At 37.6% G+C, this 22,884-nt stretch overlaps 1 pseudogene; it reads left to right on the forward strand.

Annotated features, from left to right (window-relative positions):
* The first annotated feature begins 14,683 nt into the window (after positions 1–14,683).
* Positions 14,684–14,909, forward strand: LOC126030792 (protein kish-B-like; annotated as a pseudogene).
* Positions 14,910–22,884: the final 7,975 nt, after the last annotated feature.

The following is a 22,884-nucleotide window of genomic DNA, read 5'->3' on the forward strand; positions in this document are numbered from 1 at the left end:
ACCCAGCTGCTCCGAGCAGCAGCCTCCGCTGGCCGCCGTGTGTCTCGTCCCCGGAGCGGCAGCTCAGCCCCGCTCCAGCCGGTGCCGTTGTGCCCGCTGCAGCGAAGCCGCAGGAAGGGGCCGTGTAGCACCGCGCCCCTCGCGCGTCGCCGCAGAAACCTCGGGCTCAGAGCCCGGAGCCCCGGAGAACCACTGGGAGAACTGGGAGCGCTCTGGAGGCACCTGGGCAGGCTGGAGGTGCCCGGCCCCTGAGCGCTGGCGACAGGAGGGGGCGCTGCTGCTCTTTGCCCAGCACCCAGATGTGCTCTCTGGCCCCCCCCCCCCCCCCAAAATCAACTCCAAGCTCTGGGCGCTCTGCCTACTAGGTAACCTTGGGGCCTAGATCATCTCTCCCTTACACACATTATGACTTATGATCATAAAGATCCTGGCTTAGTAGCTGAGTTCTGTCTCTGTCTGACTGACTCTTTGCCTCTAACCCTTTCACCTTATCCTCCTCTTCTCTTTTTTTCTTCTCTCCTCCTCCATCTCTCCTCCTCCTTATTCAAAAACCTTGAGCAAAGTGATTAGAAATAAACCTGGTTATATGTCCACAAAACATGAATAGAATGTCACATCAAGTATAGAGGTAAATAGGTAGAGTTGATATTATTAGGTCTATTAAACTGTTAGCAATATTTAGTTATGAATTCATGTAGCCTCAGATTCACCTGAATGATGCAATTACTAAATCTGCTCTCGCTCATATAATTTCAATTTTATTTAGCCTTTATAATCATGGTTTTCTGTGTTCATGTTATTCTACCAAAACATCTAATGATCATGTTAGTTTTTTGTTGCAAAACTACGTGTAAGGGGGACTAGAGCATGCGGCCAACATATTGATATGATACCAACATAATATGATACCACATATTATCCTCCAAGCCCCGCCAGAACAGAATACGGAGTGAACCCTAAGCACTGCCCCGTGTATTCCCCAAACAAAGCAGACCATAACAAACAAACATACATGTTTGATTGTTTGCCTTATCAACGTGTAAGAGTTATAGGGTAAATTTTTTATGTAAAAATAAAATAATCCAGACAAAAATGACATTAAAGCATAAGTATATTCCCTTCTATTTTTAAACTAAGAAATACATTTTACACAAAAATCATTTGAAAGTGTGAACATTGCTGATTTTTATAACGAAACTTTCTCTATCAGAGTTTTATCTTTCCTCAGAAAACTACAAATTAAGAATTTCCTCTGATTATTAATTAATATTAATTTCCTATACTTTATTTAGAGCCAAAAAAAAAACAGCCTATCCAACCATTATTGAAAAAGAATCAGATTGAAGAATTGACTCTACTAAACATAGACTACTATAAAACTGCAGTAAGCAAGTATTATGGTATTGGTAAAAATGGACAAATAGATAAGAGAACTAAAATAGCACAGAAATAAACTCTCATAAGAATAGCTATGAATCTCTGACAAAAGAGCAAAATCAATTCAATGGAGAAAAGATAATTTTTTCAGCAAATGAAGATGACTCAACAGACCAGGTTCAATAAACCAGATGATCCTAGACTCAAATATACAACAAAAATCTATAAAACTTTTAGAAACTAACATAAGATAATATATAGACAACTTTGGATTTAATGATGCATTTTACATACAACATCAAAGGTATCAACCTGAAAGGACAAAAATTCAGTAAGTTGAACTTCATTTAAATTAAAAGCTTCTGCTCTGAAAAAAAAAAAATGGAAGGAAGAAAGGAAAGAAAAGAAAAGCCCAGAGAATGAAAATGTAAACTATAGACTAACCAAAAAAAAGGGGGGGGGGGTGAAAACCATATCTGATAAAATTTTATTACCTAAAAAAAAAAAAATCTCTAAACAGCAAATAGGTTGTTTGCCTTGCATGTGGCCAACCTGAGTTCGATCGTGGGCATTTCATATGTCTCTTCAGCATTGCCAGGAATGACTCCTGAGTGCAGAGCCAAGAGAGTAACCCTAGGTGTGACCCAACAACCAAAAAAAAAAAAAAAAAAGAAAGAAAGAAAGAAAAGAAAAGAAAAAGGAAAGTAAAAAAGAAAAGAAAATGAATAGCTCAAAGGCTGTTTTTATTACCAAATGGCAATAAACCTTAGATATACTATATTGGTTAGCATGCCTCGCATGAGGCTTACAACTGTCTATTCCAAACCCCCACAACATTCCCTGAATATGTCCCAAATAGCCCTAGAGGCCTCAAGCACTGAGACACTGCCAGTGTGACCTGAATATTCCCACACCACCTTACTGTTGGAACACTGCTTGCTTTAATTATTCATAGCCTACATATGAGTAAAATCATCTAGTAATCAATCCTCGTTCACTTTCTTATTTTTTCACTTAGCATAATCACCTCAATATCCGTTCCAGCCTCCAACAGATAAATTTTTATAAGCAAAATTCATAGTCTTCATAAATCCTAACTTACAGCAGCACCCTTGGCACTAAGGTAATTCCTACAACCTTTGGGCCAAATACAAGAAACAGATTAAGAAAAGTTTGGCAGACTTCAGGGAAATAAATCATTCTTCCCAGCACTGATTCCAACTAAACCCATAAAGGATGTGTTTTTATAGGAGGAACATTCCCCCCTAGGGAAGGACCAGGAACCTTGTAAAACAAGAAATTTTTTTTTAAAAAGAAGAATTAGGATCTAGCCTAAAAAATTTCCCTATTCCTAATAGTAGAAGTCATATTAATTCCTGACCAATGTACTTTTTATCATTACTATCAGTCCACAAATTCTATATACTAGAATTCTAAAACCTAAATGTGGCTATTCATCTGTAATCTATTCAGTGTGTATAAGAAAACATAATATTTGTCTTTCTGGTCAGAAAGCTTTTTAAACATAACACTTGAACATAAAAAAGGAAAGGTATTGATTGATTCAAGTTCATAAATTGAAGATTTAACACATCACAGGAAGTCATAGATTTGGGGCTGGAAGCAGTGACTTGAGAGCTTGATATTTATAATTAGCATCATATAATGCATTTTGTGAGAGTGGGGGAAAACCCAAAGATACTAGGACAATTACTATGATTTGAAGTTTTAGCAGTATAGGTATGTTCATAAGTGTTCTTATGGCTATGAAGTTCCAGGGATCAAAGATTAACACATGTCAGGCATGCAATCCATAACTTTGATCAATGTTCCTGGTATGTAAATGTTTTACCTAAGCAAATGACAATCATGCTTTATATGTTAATACAGTCATTGCATCCAGCCCCAAATCCAACAATTAGACACTATTGAATACAACTATAAAGGCCACCAAGCACTGCCATGGTGGCTCAGTTATCCTTTCACCACAGGCCCTGGGTTATACTTGAATTGATTTAATTCCCACAATCAGTACACACTGACAAATGTGGCCAATTCTAATATACAGTGTGTGTAGGCAGAACAAGGCTACAATTTAAGATATAAAAGTCAATAAATCAGGAGTAAGAAATGGCTGGATGTGGGGGTTTCCAGGCAGAGTGCTGATTGCTCTACCTGCAGAGTCTCCGCCCGGCTGTGCTTCTTCTGAGGAAACTGAGGACCTGAAGGGAGCCCTGTCCTATGCTTCTCTGTCTTTCCTGAATTCTTGAAGCTCTCCTCAGAGCCCTGGGAAGCGAACCCCCAAAAAACTACATTCTGAAGCTACCCAGCGAGCCAGTGAGTGAGTAAGAAATGGCTGGATGTGGGGGTTTCCAGGCAGAGTGCTGATTGCTCTACCTGCAGAGTCTCCGCCCAGCTGTGCTTCTTCTGAGGAAACTGAGGACCTGAATGGAGCCCTGTCCTGTGCTTCTCTGTCTTTTCTGAATTCTTGAAGCTCTCCTCAGAGTCCTGGGAAGCGAACCCCAAAAATACTGCATTCTGAAGCTGCCCAGCGAGCGAGTGAAAACTACACCTGCCCAGTGGGGCCCAACTGTGAAAAATTGTGAATGCTGCCTGTGTGTGTCTCTCTACTATCCTGTTGCATAACCTCTTGGGAGTGGGCCGAAAAGAGGCTCCAGAAGGCACTTAGCTCAGCTTCGCTACGTGGCCGTGTGCTCTTTCTAAGAAAAGAACACCATCGCAACAAGAAGAAAAAACCATACTAAGAACTGTGCTGGATCACAGAAGCAAGCATTTCTCTCCGGACTGTCTTCTCTGCTGCATGCTCGGGCCTAAGATTTGATCCTGTGTGAGGCTTCATCACGGAGGACTCCCCACCCTTAGAGGCAAGTCGGACCATCCAGAAAGGGCGGAGCCAGAGGAGTGTGCTGCCTACATCATATAACCAATGAATACCACCACAACACGTAGAAAAACCCACAATACAAGTGTGACAATGGGGAAACAATGCAGGCCAGCATCAGACATAGAGAATGAAGATGACAATTCTGATGACCAGATAATGACCAACCAACTAATCAACCTCTCAGATAAGGACTTTAGACTAGCAATATGGAAGATGCTCAAAGAACTCAAAGAAACCATGGATCGAGTTGAACAGATCACTAATAAGAACCAAGAAAATATGAAGACAGAAATCACAAAACTCCAAACTGAAATAACATGTCAACTAACAGGCCTGAAAAAGTCAGTAAACGAAGTGAATGACAAAATGGATAAGCTCTGGGACAGGGTATCAGAAGCTGAGAATAGACTTGGTGCTGTGGAAGATGAGATACATAACAATTCCATACAGCAAGAGAGATTGGAAAAATAAAGTCAATAAATCAAAGTATAAGGAACTATGTCAAGCATATTCATAAATTAAAAAAATTAGGACTATGCTTTTATTTGCACTAATTTGTGATAATGGAAAGAATTACTTTCTTTAAATTTTTACATGAGTTTGTGTCTAATTAATATATGCATTTCCTTTCATTCACTCATTCATTTTTTCCTTTTATTTTAATCATTTGTGCTTGTTTCTTTTGGGGGGGGCTTAGGTCACACCCGGCAGTGCTCAGGGGTTACTCCTGGCTCTATGCTCAGAAATTGCTCCTGGCAGGCTCTAGGGACCATATGAGATGCCGGGATTTTAACCACCTTCCTTCTGCATACAAGGCAAATGCCTTACCTCCATGCTATCTCTCTGGCCCCTTTGCTTGTTTCTTTACTCTTTGAAAGCATACCTTCCAGATTTATTATTCACAGTACTCCCCAAATCCTGAAAAAACACAAGTGGGCCTGTGGTAAGAAAAGAAAATCCTTTCCTGGGCCAGAAAATAAAATAAAAATAGGCATTTGCCTTTTATTTTATTTTATTTTTTTTGGTTTTTGGGCCACACCCGGTAACGCTCAGGGGTTACTCCTGGCTATGCGCTCACAAGTTGCTCCTGGCTTGGGGGACCATATGGGACACCGGGGGATCGAACCGCGGTCCGTCCAAGGATAGCGCAGGCAAGGCAGGCACCTTACCTTTAGCGCCACCGCCCGGCCCCGGCATTTGCCTTTTATATTTGTATGACCTTCTTTGAATTTTCAAACCAGCAGGCATTTCAAGAGGTCATTCCTGAGCACAAATTCTGAACTACTGTGCTGGGTTGGGGGACATCAAACTTTTTTGTTTTCTCACAGAAGAATTAGGATTTAGGGCTTACTCCTGGCTCTATGCTTAAGGATCATTCCTGGTAATACTCCTTGGCATGTAGAGTGCCAGAGATTGAACCTAGCAGAGCATGCATTAAGAAAGCATCCTTTTCACTGTTATCATTTGGGCTTTCAAAAGCCTTTTCTAACCTCTGATGAGCAACTTAAAAATAACCTATCTTTATTTCAAACTTAGGTAGATAAACTATTCTCATTTTTTAAAACTGTTCCATTTCCTTTTATATTTGTTTCATTTTTTCTAAAAATTCTTTCCCAATTTGTTGACAAAAATACCAATTGGAATAGAGGGAACTAACATATCCCTACACTGAACAAAAGCAACTGGAAAATTAACAGATACTTGTGCACAGCTCCTCTGCTCAGGATTGAAGGTGTCCATCTTCAAAACTCCTGATCATGGCCAATTTGGTGATTGATGTTTTCAAATCCAGTAGGTCCCAGAGAATTAGGTGCACACATCATGATCACTCAGCACTATTTAATTTCCTCTAATGATGTCCATGCTTCTTTCAGGGAAATTTTTCAAATGTCAGACTCATGCATCCCTCGGACTCCTCAAGCAGATCAAGACTTCATAATGATTTGCTAATAACAGCACAGTATATTTTTCTGAGTTTTGTTGGCCCATTAATCCCCTTTATAATCCCCTACTGCCAAAAAAACTGAGTTGTCTCCACTGGTGACAGGAGGAAACATGGGGGAGGACACAAACACACATGCATAAAATTTTGGGTAGCATCTCAGGTATCATCTCAAGAAATCCACAGGACTCCTGAGTTGACCTATGACCCTCAAGTTAAAAAAGCAAGCTTGTAAGAGGGTGCTGAGAAATAGGATAGGGTTAAAGTGCTCGATTTGCACATGGCCTACACCGGTTTAATCCCTGGCATCACATATAGTTTCCTGAGCTTTGCTAGGAGTGATCGCTGAGCACAGAGCCAGAAATAAATCCTGAGCACTGATAGGTATGGACCTCAGTAGAGAGAAGTCAAACTAGACAGCAATGTTAAGTGATTTACCACTTTTATTTCATCTAAATTATCGAGACTATATTGAGCACTGACTCTGACCAAATTGTTTTAGTCATAGACTAATGTAAAACACAGTCCCTTCTATGTGAGGATACACTATCCAGAGGGGAAAAAATATAAAATTAATTTTAATAGGACCGTCTCCTACGTGTAATCCTTATTAAATGAGTTTGTGAAAGGAGAAAGATTGTAACTTAGAAAACTCGGTTAAAATTTTATGTGACACCTCCTACTTAGTTTATGAAATTCTAGCTTCCACAATCACATCTTTAACACCTTTTAAAGGATAGACTTAATACTAGGTTTGGAGATAGAAATAATGAGTCCTAGTGATTCCATTAAGTTTAAACAAAATTCACACTGTCATCTTAAAACATAAAAGAGCATGTGCCAAAGAATTTTAATACCTATTTTAATATTTGAAGTATTATTATGCAAAATTATTTAAATTTGTTATTTGAGTATTTGAAATTTTGGAGGAAAATGTTTTTTGTAAAAAGAGTTTATGCAGTGTTTGATGGACACTCCAATTGAATTCTTTCCACTCTACAAATTATAATAAATCCAGACAGGCTTGTATATTTAGCATAGCATAAAGAATAAACCATTGCACACCATATTAGATCATGCCCTAGATAGCAAAATTTCTGAGTATGAAATTTAGAGGGGCAATAAGAAAGGGAGGCAAAAGAGCTTCCAAAAACAATAATCAAAACTGGTTCCAAAAGTCAAAATGAAAAACAATAACTTTAATGATAATTTAAATTCATATAATTTAAAAATAATAGTATGATGTTGTCTTAAATATGACAAAAATTATAAGCTTATCAAGAGAGGAGATTCCAGTTTCTCAGTAGCATCTTCTCAGGGAGATGGGAATACTTAAAGAATAGGTACAGAATTGGTTTATTTTCCACATCAACTTCTTCCTTGTTGCTATTAATAAATTGCTTCCAGATATTAGGTTCTAAATTATAAAATCAAATCATGACTTGTTTAAACCATAAGTTGTAATAAGCTCTTTGTGATTTAGAGGAAAGCAAGGAGACAATGTAGGAAATTATCAAACATTTAGATAATTCAATGAGATTCTCATATTAAATCTACATTTAAAAATAAAAAGATTTGAGGGCACACAACATATCCTCAATGGAACTGGCAGGGCCAGAGCAATAGCAATAGTATGTAGGGCATTTGCCTTGCATGTGGCAGGCCTAGGTTCGATCTTTAGCATCCCATATGGGCTCAGATCTACGAGGAGTGATTTATGAGCACAGAGCCAGGAGTAACCCTTAGCACAACAGGGCATGACCCTAAAACCAAATAAAAAAATGGTGCACCCCAAGGCATATCTGAGTCACAACAATGAAAACCACATAGAGATAGAATAGTGAAAGCAGCAAGATCCAAAAGGGAAATTACATGCAAAATGCGTCTTAAGAATTATAGCAGATATATAGCAACCCTTCAGGATGAAGGCATTGATGGGCTATAGTGAAAAGCAATAATCAATGAAATAAATGCCTCATCAAGAATATTTCACTCAGCCAGACTTTCATTCTAATTTAAAACACAGATTCATGGATAAAAATTTCAGAGGATTTACATACTCAAAAGCAAACTTAAAAGAAGAATCTGCTTTAAGGAAAGGCAGACCAAACAAATATATCAAACTCCTACAGAAAGATGACATAACATTTAATGAGAATAATCTCCCTCAAAGTCAATGGAAATGTACTATTTCAGACACACAAAGTGAAAAAATGTATAAGAAAATTGAATCTAACATTTTTCTGTCTACAACACACATATCTGAATATTAGAGCAAATATAGAGTCAAATTCAGAAGTTGGAGGACTATGCTTCAAGCAAACAAATCCTTAAAAAAACAGGAAGCCATAGTAATATCAGATGACACAGATTGTAGACTTAAAAATGTTAAGAGACAGAGACAGTCTTTTTAAAATAATAATTAGTAAATATTACATCCTAAACATAGATGCAGCCAAAGAGAAGCCAGAAAAATACAAAATATGACTGCTAATAGACATAAAGAAAGACATCACACCCTGTCATCTCTTGATAGATCAAATAGGCCAATATCCCTGATAATACAAATATTCTCAAGAAAATAATAGCAAATATAATCCATCAAGAATTTTATACACCATGACCAAGTAAGATTCATTCCAAAGTTGACAGGACAGTTTAACATAAACAAGTCAATCTGTATAATACACCATATAATTAAAAGGAAACATAAAAATCATATAAGCATATCACTAGATGCAGAGAAAGCATTTAACAAGGTACAAAACCCATTTTATGATTAACAAAATAAACTTTTCAACATAGTGAAAGCCATTTACCACAAGACTATGACAAACATTGTACTCAGTGAGGGGAAATTAAAAGACTTTACTCTAGTCAAGCATGAGACAATGTTGCTACCTCCTGCTACTCCAATTCAATATAGTACTGTAAGCACTTGCCTTCGCAATTAGACAAGAAAAATATCAATGGCATCTATATAAGAAAGTCAAAAAACATATGATCCAGCTATACCACTCCTAGGGATATACCCTAGGAACACAAAAATACAATACAAAAATAATTTCTTCCCACCGATATTCATTGCAGTGCTATTTACAATAGCCAGACTCTGGAAACAACCAAGATGCCCATCAACAGATGACTAGCTAAAGAAACTGTGGTACATATACATAATGAAATTTTATGCAGCTGTCAGAAGAGATGAAGTCATGAAATTTTTCTATATATGGATGTACATGAGATCTATTATGCTGAGTGATAAAGTCAGAGGGATAGAGATATACACAGAATAGTCTCACTCATCTATGGGTTTTAAGAAAAAATAAAAGACAAAAGAGACAAAAGAGATGAAGGCTGGAAGGTCCAGTTCACAATATGAAGCTCACTACAAAAAGTGGTGAGTGTAGTTAAAGAAATAACTACACTGACAACTATCATAACAATGTGAATGATTCAGGGAAGTAGAAAACCTGTCTTGAGTACAGGCAGGGGTATGTGGTAAGGTGTGTGGAGTTGGGAGGAGGGAGATTTGGGACATTGGTGATGGGAATGTTGCACTGGTGAAGGGGGTGTTCTTTATATGACTGAAACCCAACTATAATTATATTTGAAATCAAGGTGTTTAAATAAAGATATTAAAAATGGAAGTAAAAAAAACAAAACAAAAATAAAATAAAATATTTTAAAAGTGAAATATGTCCTCAAGTGGGCAGAAAGATAATACGTAGATAGGGCACTCAACTCGCACTTGGACAGCTCAGTTGTTTAGTGATCTTAGCATCCCTAACCACTCCAGGAAAACTTTCTGATCATAGAGCCATGAGTAAGTTCTTAATACTGCTGGATTTGACCTCAAAATGAAAGAAGAAAAGAAAGGAGAAAAGAAAGGACAGAAGAAATGAAGATGGAAGAAATAAAAGTATAGCCTTTGAATAACAAGAAAAATATATTCTCAAATTAAACATTTCATCACAGTCTCCCTTCCTTTAGATCATTGGGTGTAAGGAAAACCAGAGAATATTAACTGATTTTCCTGCAATTCCAGGTCAATTAATGAAGACTTGGGACGTAGAGTACTTTTCCTTTTTTTGTTGTTTTTTTTTGTTTGTTTTGTTTTGTTTTTGTTTTTGAGCTACACCCAGTAACACTCAGGGGTTACTCCTGGCTATGCACTCAGAAATCGTTCCTGGCTTGGGGGACCATATGGGATGCCAGGGACTGAACCAAAGTCCGTCCTGGGTCAACTGCGTGCAAAGCAAACTCCCTACCGCTGTGCTATCGCTATGGCACCTAGAGTAATTTTCTAAATCTGTTCGCTAATTGGTCTCAGTTCTAATCATGAAACAATCATATCCCCACTTTTCTGAGTTTTTCCAGCAGCCACTGCAACCAGCTAATCAATACAGATAATTCTACCTGAAAAACAGACAAACAAAAAACCCTGTGTTTATGCCTAGAGTTTATTGAACATCAGGATGCTTTTTTTGGGGGGTAGTAGATAAAAAGTATTTCCAGTGTGCCTTAAAAATGCATTAGAAATGCAGAGCTTAATAAGTTCCACAATACTTCATAAACAAGACTACTGCATAAATTTTCATTTAAAGTAATTTTTGTAAACAATTTTATGCCTACAGACTAGCGCCTGTCCTATGGAACAGTCCATAAACTGGTGGTTGAAAGCAATGATTTAGAGATTTTTAGGCCAGCGTGAAATTGTTTTCTGTTGCATGTTTTCACACCTCAGAATTTGCCTATCCTTATGTCTTCTTGCCATATAAGAATTATGTCTATAAGAATTATGAAGGTCCAGAACAACAGCACAGCAGAAAGGGTATTTGTCTCATATGCAGCTGACCCAGGTTTGACCTCTATCATATCATATTGTTCCTTGAGCCTGCCAGGAATAATTTTTGAGCACAGAGATGGGAGTAACCTTTGAGCACAGCCAGATATGGCTCAAAAACAAGCAAAAAAAAAAAAAGAAATTTGATTGAGAACAATAACTCACACATTGTTTCATCCCTGTGAGAATGACTCCAAAAGAAAAGGAAACAATTGTTGGCAAGTATGAAAATGGGCACCCCTGTGCACAGTTTTTGGGTAATAGAAATTAATCTAGCCATCATGAAAAACAGTATGGAGATTGACTTTATAATTAATAAGTGGGGCTGGAGTGTTAGTACAACGGGGAACGTGTTTATCTTACATGCACCCAACCCAGGCTCCATCCCATATATATATATATATATATATATATATATATATATATATATATATATATATATATATATATATATATATGAGGTATACATATATTCCAAGCCTGTCAGGAGCAATTTCTGAGTTCATATCTAGGAGTAATATCTGAATGCCACTGGGTATGGTCCCAACCACCCAAAAATTAATTATAAGAATGCCATTGACTCAGTTATTCTACTTTGAATGTTAATCAAAATATAAAATATGATAACACTGTTTTCTATTTTTTTAGATGGGTTAGTGGTGTGCTAGGCAAATATCCTACCCTCTGCCTCCAGTTTGTGAGTTTTTTTAAATAATTTTTATTGTGACCAACATGAATTAAAAGCCGTTCACACTAATATTTAAGGTACATAGTGACATTGAATCAGGGGTATTCCCACCACCAGTGTTGTCCTCCCTCCAACCCTGTCCCCAGCATCCTCCTCCTTTGCCCCTGGACTGTTAGGATAACAGGTCCCCTCTGTGTATAGCTTGTTGAAGATTGGGTATCAATTCTGTTGTCGTTGACTTTGGGTGTGGTGTTTAAGTCTGATCATTTTTTATTTCTACTCAATGTTCATACAACTGTTTGATTCTGGTACCATCCACTTTTTTTCCCCTCTATTTATGAGGTAGAACAGAATGATTCAATTTATGTGGTTCTGTTTGAAAAAAACAGAAAATAAGAAAATAAAATAAGAAAACACCAAAAACCAAAAAACAAAATATAAGCAACAAAACAAACAAAAAACCAGGAGGAGTCCGTCTAGAAGTTATAAATATTAATTTAAAAAGAAGAAAGGGAAAAGTAAAAAATCATAACATAAAAGCAAAAAAAAAAAACTAACAACAACCAAATAGATAAACAAACAAAAAGAAACAAAAGTCAAACAAAAGACCAAAACCAACAACTTCAAAAAAAGTACCACAGCAACAAATACAACAACCAAACAATAACCACAAACTGAAAAAAAAAAAAAAGATATGTGTATGGCTGGAGAAATAAGTAAGATGCTCACTTTCATGCAGCTGACCTGGGTTTGAAGCCCTTGGAATACATATGCTCCCTGACACCCCACAAGAAAGATCCCTGAACACAAAACCAAGAATCAGCCCTAAGGCCAGTTAAGTGTTACCCCCAGACAAATACTTTGTACCTCTATGTTAATTGTACCATTCTTCACAGTTGTCATGAATTAGAAACAACCTAATGTCCATAATACGTATATTATTTAATAGGACATTTTTTAAAGATAAAGATAAGGTATAACAAGAAATCCTGCATTTGCAACAACATAAATGAACCTAGAGGGTATTATGTTAAATAAAATCAATTGGAGAAAGATAAATACCATGTGACTCAATTTGTATGTGGAAAAAACCCAAAGGGTAAAGAATATTAAACTACAAGAACAGAATAGTGATTTTTAGAAGGAAAGGAGGAAGAGCATTAGATACATTAGATTAAAGAAATCAATTATATGATGATATATAGAAATTAGCCATCAAAGACAAGTACAACATTGTATATACATATATTTTAAAATAAGTCAATATACTTATTTATATATATTATACAATATAATAATGGTATAAATCTATTATTTTTATTAAAAATATTTTCCTCTCAGCCCTTGAGTTCTTAGACTCATATAAGCTGGGCTTCTAAATATTCTGTATTCTTTATTCATTTCTTGCTTCCATTTCTTCATAAGATTATGATAACAAGGGGAAAGATAACATTTTCCACAAGTTCACAAGTTGCAAGAATTAAATCAGATGATGAAAATGTTAAATTCTACATGAAAGAATTATTATTGTCTATTATTTCATAAAAATGGTAGTAACATTTTCCACACACAATACCTAAGAAATCGTGTTGTGTTGGAAATAAAAACTATTTATGGGAGGGTAGTATAGCATTTACCAATTTTTTAATGTATGTACTTTATCCATATAATTTTAAGCCATCAATATGAAGGGAAGAAGCTAGCAAAATTCTGAAAGTTGTTAGGATAGAAGTATTCAAGTGTCATATGAACCAGCTCCATCTTATCATCCAACTGTTTCCCTTCTTAAGTCCTATTTATTTTAGTTTCCTAATTCCAAACCAACTCTGTTGCTTCCATTGATAATGAACATCACAGGGGATTCACAATCCTTCTCTACACCTGCTAAATATCAACACACCTGACCTAGACAGGGATCATTGTTTTGTTTTCTGTCACTGAAGACAAATAATAAACTATTAGTAACATAAAGCCAGTTGTTTTAGGAGAACTTACAATAGAGAAATTGGCAAATGCTGTATTTGAGCTTTCCTACCTCCAGCACAGAAAGCCAGGCCAGCTTATTTGCAAACCCAAAATCTGAGATCCCTGGTATGAATGTCAAATGTCAGATTTTAACTTCTAAGAGAAATTGACTAAGAAAAGAATAATACAAAGATGGGACCACAATTATTATTAGTGTCTCGAGTTCAGGATTCTTCTCATCTAGAAACTTCTCCATTTTCACAGGACCACAGTAAGATTTACTCACATTGCTAGAAAGATCTCTTGCAAAACTGGCTCCAAAGGAGAAAGCTTTCTATTTCCTTTTAGTATAACTATACCTCACAAATCCCCACCTACTGGCATAACAGTAACCTTTTCCACCTTGATTGACAATTATTTGAAAACAATTCACTCAAGAAAACTAAACTGAACTTACCCCCCAAGGGCTGTAAAATGACCAAACTACCTCAAGAAATTCATTCACTCATCTATGGGTTTTAGGAAAAATAAAAGTCATTTTTGCAACAATCCTCAGAGACAATGAGAGAAGGGCTGGAACTTCCAGCTCACTTCATGAAGTTCACCACAAAGAGTAGTGAGTGCAGTTATAGAAATAACTACACAGAGAACTACCATAATCATGTGAATGAATGAGGGAACTGGAAAGCCTGTCTGGAGTACAGGTGGGGGTGAGGTGGGATGGAGGGAGGGAGGGAAATTTGGGACATTGGTGGTGGGAATGTTGCACTGGTGAAGGGGGTGTTCTTTACATGACTGAAACCTAATCACAATCATATATGTAATCAAGATGTTTAAATAAAGGGAAAAAAAGAGAAAAGAATCTCTTCTGACCTTCTCCTGTATTTCTCCAGGCTTCTCAGCCTTCTCCTGTACTAATGTGAGCCTCAGAGCCCCTCACCAGGCCCAGGCCCAGTCACCATGATGAATCTCTACTGCTTGGATGCGATTCTGGTATTTGGTTTGTTCTTTGTATGCACCTGTGTCTACTTCCAGAAAGTACCCCCTCTTAAAACCTGGCTGATATCTGAAAAGAAGGGAATTTGGGGTGTGTTTTACAAAGCTGCTGTGATTGGAATCAGACTGCACGCTGCTGTGGCAACTGGCTTGTGTTGTAATGGCCTTTTATGTCCTGATCATAAAATGAATTTCAAAAAATCTATCTATCAATCTCCAGCCAAGAGAACAAGAGTGAAGAATCAGTTGGCACCCGAGGCCCAACCTAGAAGAGTTGAGATAATATCCTCACAGTCCCCAGAATGGCACTGTAGCACCTACTCCTAACGTATATGGGGAAAAACTTCTCCTAGTTACAATATTATTTATGCCTCAAGGGATTCCAGAAAGCCAACTTCCTTTGGTCATGTGTAAATTGGTCCTTGATAGAGAGCATAAAATGTTCAGATAAATTGGGGCCGTAGCGGTGGTGCAAGGGGTAAGGTGTCTGCTCTACTGGCGCTAGCCTAGGACAGACCGCTGTTCGATCTCCCGGTGCCCATATGGTCCCCCAAGCCAGGAGCGATTTCTGAGCGCATAGCCAGGAGTAACTCCTGAGCGTCACCACATGTGGCCCCAAAGCAAACAACAACAACAACAACAAAAGTTCATATAAATTACATCCTCCACTGATAAGATTCCACATGTTCAACTTAAAAACCTGTCACCTAATTTTGTTCTTCAGCTTTTCTTCAGAAACTTTGCAAACTGAACCTTATTGAGAAGACTATAAGACTTTATAGTCTTTCTTAAAAGAAGACTTTTTAAAAAGAAGAATTTTCAGGATTACTTTTTTCTTTTTTCTTTTTTTTTTTTTTTTTTTGCATTTGATTTTGTCTTGGCACATTGGGATCTGGAGGTGCAGGGTGGAAAATAGGCATTATACAAATGTCAAGAAATTTTCTTGCTTTGGAACTTTATTCATATACCTCATGAAAAATAAGAGGCATGATCCTTGCTGCCAAGGGGGAATAGATGGAATGTACCAGTTGTGTGCTGGTAGTCTGAGAGTTTTGCTGAGAGAATCTGGGCTTTTATAAGACAGGAAATTATCTTTCTGTAATGAGACCAAAGAAGAGAACTTAAAACAAAAAAACTAGGTTCATCAGTATCTGTTAAAGATGACTTCAGTGAAATAGTACGTAGAAAATGAATCTAATGTTTTCTTAAAGTTTTCCATATTTTCTAAATTACTGAGTCTGGATACTTTTACTCAGTTCAAAATGCCACCACTAGAGGAAAGAGAAAACATTGAAAAAAATCATCTAATATATTTGCTTTTAGGATAGAATATGTATAAGTATATACAGCATATTAATTCATATACTAGTAAATTCTTCTAGTATAAGGATTATTGTGATGTAAGATTTACTTTTGTTAGTTTATTCAAAATACAAACTTAGAGAACTAGAGAAATAGCACAGGTGGTGCATTTGCCTTGCACGCAGCTGATTCAGGACAAATGGTAGTTCGAATCCAGGAATCCAATATGGTCCCTTGAGCCAGTCAGGAGCGATTTTTGATTTCTGAGCACAGAGCCAGGAGTAACCTGACCCAAAGACTAAAAAAAACAAAAAACACATACTGAATCTTTGTTTAAATTGATTTTTATAACAGTTTTTAGTCGATTATTTGTTTTTCTAAGCATACTTTTGTTTTTTGAGAAGGGGTCATTGAGACCGCACCTGCCCGTGCACAGGGACTATTATTGACTTTGTATTCAGTTATCACTCCTTTATTTTTTTATTTTTAATAATGTGAACATTGATACAAATAAAGAGGACAAGGTAAAGTTACAGTGGAAGGACAATCACCCAAAAACAGAATTCTCAGAAGGAATCCCCATGCTGAGACCTTAATTTTGCACTTATAGTCAAAGAGCATTAAGAAAAATAAAACAGAACTCATGTACAATTAATTTGTCCCTCATGACCCCAGATTGTAGTACATTATAACATTTCTTAGTGGTACACCAATCAATCTAAAGCCATAAATGTATGTAATTCCTTAAATTGAAGGCATAGTAGTTTTTTACATTTCCATGCACATGCATATTAGTTTAAGTTAACCTCAAAAGTTTAAGTGGGTTTTTTTTTATAAGGTTTAGAGTCAAAGGAGCACAGTAAAAATGGCATTAAAGTAGGCCCACCGAAGTATGTGGGAAATGGAAAGTTGTCACTCCTGATGGTGATTAGGGGACTTAATATTTGCAGTGTTGGTGAATAGGTCTGTGGTCAGCTACATGCAGGGTAAACCTTAATGCCTGTGCTATCTCTCTTACCTCTAGGCCAACTTTTAGTTTCCTGCAGATGATAATATTCTTTTAATAGTTGGGAACTATTTGGTTTAAGAAAATGAAAATTAGAATGAAAATGAAAGTTAGAATCAGCAGAGAAGTTGCTGGTATTCTTAGGCATGATCATAAAATCCATAAATGAAATGATAGAGGAAAATAAAGGTTTAAAATGGAGATTTATTGATTTGGTCCATGGAGCATAACTCCTAAAAAAACTAATTTTGAAAAGGAAAACATCTACATTTATGACTCCATATATTTGTAAAAGATTGTTATATTTACAAAACATTGAATTTTTTAAAGTTGGCCTCAAATCAGATTATTATAAAAGTGTAGACATGACCAGTTGTACTGTCTATTAAAGTGAAACTTGACTATGGAGTATTAGTTGTGGTTGGTACCTATGTGAAAATAAACTGTATTTTATTTTACTCTGAAAGAACAGAACTTCTCAGTTTAGATTCTGTTTAGTTTAGTGCCTTGAGGTTTTCAGGTAGTATAGAAAGTCACCTAGTAAACACTACATACATGATTAATAACCTCCCAGGGTGGGTGTTGACTCTTGGGATATTGAGCCACCGGTAAATTTTCCGTGATATACTATAATTTCATGATCATTTCTAAGGATCTTTCACCTGAGAGAAAGAAATTCAAGTGGCATGTGAAAAAGAATTACATCTTGTTGGTGTAAGTTTGGGATCTGGTGACCAAGGAAGCAATCTCCAAAATACAGGTTCTTAACTTTGCACTCAGTACTTTTAATTTTGCACTTGGTATTTTGTAGTTTTAAAGACTTTCCTTTTCTAATAGAGCTTACATCATTCAGTCTGATAATTAGGATTGTTTCATATTTTAAATTGACACCACTTCATAGTTCTAGTTGTACATACAACCAACTTCTATAAGCTTTTTTTGGTTGGGTTATTATGGCTTCAACTCTTGAATTGTTCAATTTTGAGATGCTTTCATACCAAACTAGCAAAAAATATACAGAGTAAAAGTAATTCACAGCAGGAAACACTCAGCTTAATTTCTTGACCTTATGTTAACAATCTGTTTAATTTATTACTTTTTTGACATATTTTTACATATTTTTGATTAAACATATAAGATGTTGTTAGGGTGTATTTTTAGGAGGAGGTGAATGAGACAGCAATATTGACTCAGATTCAAATTAGCATCACCTTACTCTACATGCCAGGGCAGAATGACGCATTTTACAGTTGAAATACAATTTTTTATCACTCATTGTTTGCAAAAATCCTTGAAAATGAAAAAAAGAGAAACAGGAATTATCCCTCTGTTGATATTACTTTCACTACATTGCTCAAAGGCAGCATATTCTACCAGTAGATTTTTGGGCACTTGCTCTTAAACTAAAGATATTTACCCTGATAATGTTATACCTTAACATTAGCTAGATTTACTATTTGCAGGGTTAATTAGGGAATATGGAGAAACAGAGCAAAGGAGAGAACATATCAGGAAAAGAAGTTCTTGAAGCTGAGTTAGTGAAAGTATCTCCTTTATTTGATGCTAAGTGTGAAAGAGACATAAAAAAAATAAAGGAAAAAAACAGAAAGTGACTAGAATTTCACTGCAGCAATACATATGTAGTATAAGATACTGCAGGAGGCAGGATCCTACTTCTAGGAGTAGACATTACTGGTGGAAGAGATACTAGAATAGATATATGGCAGGAAAAGGCAATAGATCTTTGAAAGAACCTCGTAGGTGTTTTATACTGGATTGTAACGATTTGACCTTCTTTCAGCTTTTTACTGGCCCCATGTCAATATTATTTAGCAACAATTAAAAAACTCCAAAATATAAAGTGCTAATATTGGAAGGGCTTCAGTTACATTTCTCTAAAGAAGTACTCTGTTTTGCAATGGTCTTTCTCAGTGCATTATATTGAGAAGACTAGTAATTTTCTTTTCTCGCAGTAGAGAGTGTTTTTTTATGTGTATGAAGTACTGTAGAGGCAGGGTGAATTAGGAGTCTTATTTTACCAATTATGTATTCCATCCAGGAAAGTTAACAGTACAAGTTTAACACAAAGATGTCATATTTCAATTTGTTCTCATCATCTGGTAGGTTGATTTATAGTGCTCCCTTATATGCGGGGTATAATGAAAGTTTTCAGATGTCCAAAGACAACAGAAGCAAAGAGCCAAACAACTGGCTTTCCAGTAGGTAGCTTACCACTGTGACCAAGGGTGAAGTTTAGAAAATTTAGAGAAGAGAACACAGTGCAGTAGAAATGTGCCTGCTGCAGAAGAATACTGGGGACATTGAGAATGGGAGGGAAAATGAGGATATTGGTATAGGTTAGTGGGAACTGGTGAAGAGCTTGGTTTTGGAACATTGTATGCTTGAAACTCAATCACATATTTTTAAATCATTTTTATTGAGACCCATGTAATTACAAGTCTTTCACAATTATATATTTTTTCCTTTTTTATTATTATTATTATTTTAATTATGACAACAAAGATGCAAAGAAAGAGGACAGGGTAAAGTTACAGTGGAAGCCCAATCACCCATAAACAGGATTCTCGGTAGTCCCATCGATGATACCCCAGCCTTGAACTTTCAGCCAAAGAACATTAAGAAAAACAAAACTGAACCCATGTACAATACAATTACTTTGTCCCTCAAATCCCCAGTTGTAGTACATACTATTTCTTAGCAGCACACCATATAATCTAAAGACATTAGACTTATGTAACTCCTTAAACATTGAGGGCAAAGTACATTTATCTAGTTCCATACACATGCTTACTAGTTTAAGTTAACCTCAAAAGTTTTAGTGGGTTGTTTTTCTTAAGGATTAGAGTCAAGGGAACATAGTAAAAAACGGTATTAAAGTGGCATTTGTTTGCATAGGCCCACCAAAACATAAGGGACATGGAAAGACAAATTATGGTCTAAATACAAGGAGACCCTACCCCTGAAGTTTCCTGGCACAGGACTGACTCTAGGCTCCAGGCAAACTAGTTTGTCCAATTCAAGTCATCGTCTGTAGTGGCAATACACCTCCATTCCTCACATAGTCTCTGTTGTTGGTATCATGCTTCTGTATTAAAGATCCCATATTGCAGTCAGGATGGTGCAGAGCATCCTCTCGTTTCACCTCACACTTAAGGGGCAATAGAGAGAACCATGTCCTGTAGAGTAGGTCATTGTTGTTGTCATGTCTTCTCAGTGTAAACGGAAGTCAGACCCTTGGTAGTGTCTTTCCTGGTAGAGGACTGCTTTCAGCTGTTGCTATAAAAGACCTTGGATGTTTCGTAGATAGCTTGCCTGGTTCCGGCATGAATGGAGGATGCCCATTCTTCTGAGGCCTGTGCCAGGTCATTATATCAATGTTCAGGGTGTAAGGTACATTGTACTGAGATTTATTGGATAAGAACTTATCTGTATGTATAGTGTTTTCCCATTTTAATGTGTCTATGCAAACAAGGATCAATGCCATGAAGCGTTATTGGTGCATCTGGAGGCAATAGGAACAAGACCAGCAATTTCCATGACATAGTTCAATCATAGGTATCAAACTGAGGGACAGTTCCACCAACAATCCTTACTGAACAGCTTACAAAGAAAAGACAAGATGAAAAGTGGATAGAAACATCATGGTAGAAGGATATTTAGAGAGTTACAGCAGTTAAAGAAAATACCCATAAAATATTCAAAAGATATATGTGTTCAATATGTGTTCAATTTGTGTCCTTCTAAATAGTTCTGGGATTTGTTAGTTCTACTGTATGTCTTTGGTCAGAGATTAGAACTGTGTGTTACTGAAGTTAAGAAGGGTAAATCTGGGGTACTGATGGTTGGGAGGAGTATATGTTTGCGCAGGGGCGCTAGCCCCCGCGAGGTTTGCAAAATGTAGACTGGTATGAAATTGCCAGTGACAGCCTGAGTATAGCTGAGCAGTTATCTGCCAGCCCCCAGATCAAACTCCACCCCCTAAGCCAACCTCTGGACCCGGCCTGGGAGTGGGGAAAACCCAGGGTGCCCCATCAACTCCTCCCAGAAACCCACCTGGAAATCCAGAGGAAAGGGGGAGGGGGGGGTTGGTGACCCAGGTCCGGGCCCCCCTGCCCTAGGCGGGGCCAAGAGGCTGCTGGCACATGGGGAGGTCTGCCAGCTGCCCACCCATGCCGACTAAAAATCCTGCTCCAGGAAGGGAGAGAGACCCTCCCAAGCCCAAAGGACAGGGATTTAAGCCCAACCCTAGGCCAGTCTGGGGACCCGGCCTGGGAGTGGGGAAAACCCAGGGTGCCCCATCAGCTCCTCCCAGAAACCCACCTGGAGATCCAGAGGAAAGGGGGAGAGGGAGGTCGGGTGACCCAGGTCCAGGCCCCCCTACCCTAGGCCGGGCCAAGAGGCCGCTGGCACATGCGGAGGTCTGCCAGCTGCCCACCCATGCCGGCTAAAAATCCTGCTCCAGGAAGGGAGAGAGACCCTCCCAACTCCTAAGGACAGGGATTTAAGCCCAACCCTAGGCCAGTCTTCAGACCCAGCCTGGGAGTGGGGAAAACCCAGGGTGCCCCATCAACTCCTTCCAGAAACCCACCTGGAGATCTGGAGGAAAGGGGGAGAGGGGGGTCTGGTGACCCAGGTCCGGGCCCCCCTGCCCTAGGCCGGGCCAAGAGGCCGCTGGCACATGGGGAGGTCTGCCAGCTGCCCGCCCGTGCCGGCTCACAATTATATTTAAGGTACATAGTGACAGTGAATTACGGCAATTCCCCACCACCAGTGTTGACCTTCCTTTGCCCCTGTTCCCAGCATGCATCCCATATTTTCCCCTTTGCCCTCTGGACTACTAGTGTAACTGGTCTCCTTTGTATATAACTTGCTGTAAATCTTTATTCTGTTGTCGTTGACTTTGGGTTTGGTATTTAGTTCTCATCATTATTTATTTCCACTCAATGTTCATGTGACTGTTTGCTCCTGGTGCCATCCACTTTATTTTTCCTCTTAATTTATGAGGAAGAAAAAGTGATTCAAGTTCTGTGGTTCTGTTGGGAAAAAAAGCTGGGAGGAATCCATCTATGAGCTATCAATCACACATATTTTTAAATCACAAATATATCTGTGATTCATGGTGTTTTAACAAAAATTTTAAAGTAGTGGCATCACTTTGTTGTATGGAACTGAAGTAAAATGTCACATAAAAATGTGGGCAATAATAATCTTTTCTATTGGCAGAGTCTTTTCTATGTGACAGCCAAGTGTGAGCCATGCATGATATAGGTCGTTCAATGAGGCATTCAAGTATGAGCCACCAGTACTATATGCCATGTCAACATGTTCAGACTAACATCTAATATTATGATTCAGAACTAGAACAGACATAAATATAAATGTTAGTCTGTGTCTGTTGGTCAGTCTTGTCTTAAAGTAGATCTTTCAGTTTTTCTTTTAAGGCTGGTTTTGAGTCTGTAAAGTTTCTGAGCTGTTGTTTATCTGTGAAGCCATGTATTCTTCCTTAAAACCTAGAAGTAAGTTTGGCTGGGTGCAGTATTCTAGGTGAAGCATTTATTTTGTTGAGATTTGTCACTATGTCCCATCACTGCCTTCTGGCCTTGAATGTTTCTGGTGACAGGTCTGCTATAAATCTCAAGGATACTCCCTTGAATGTAATTTCCCTTTTTGATCTTGCTGCTTTCAGAATTATGTCTCTATCTGTGGGATTAGTCATTGTGACTAGGATGTGTCTCAGGGTGTTTTTTTCTGGGGTCTCTTTTAGTTGGTAATCTCAGGCATGCAGGATTTGGTTATATGTATTCTTTTTTTTTTTTTTTTTTTTGGTTTTTCGGGC

This window comes from Suncus etruscus, chromosome 15 (assembly GCF_024139225.1).
Source record: "Suncus etruscus isolate mSunEtr1 chromosome 15, mSunEtr1.pri.cur, whole genome shotgun sequence".
Taxonomy (NCBI): domain Eukaryota; kingdom Metazoa; phylum Chordata; class Mammalia; order Eulipotyphla; family Soricidae; genus Suncus; species Suncus etruscus.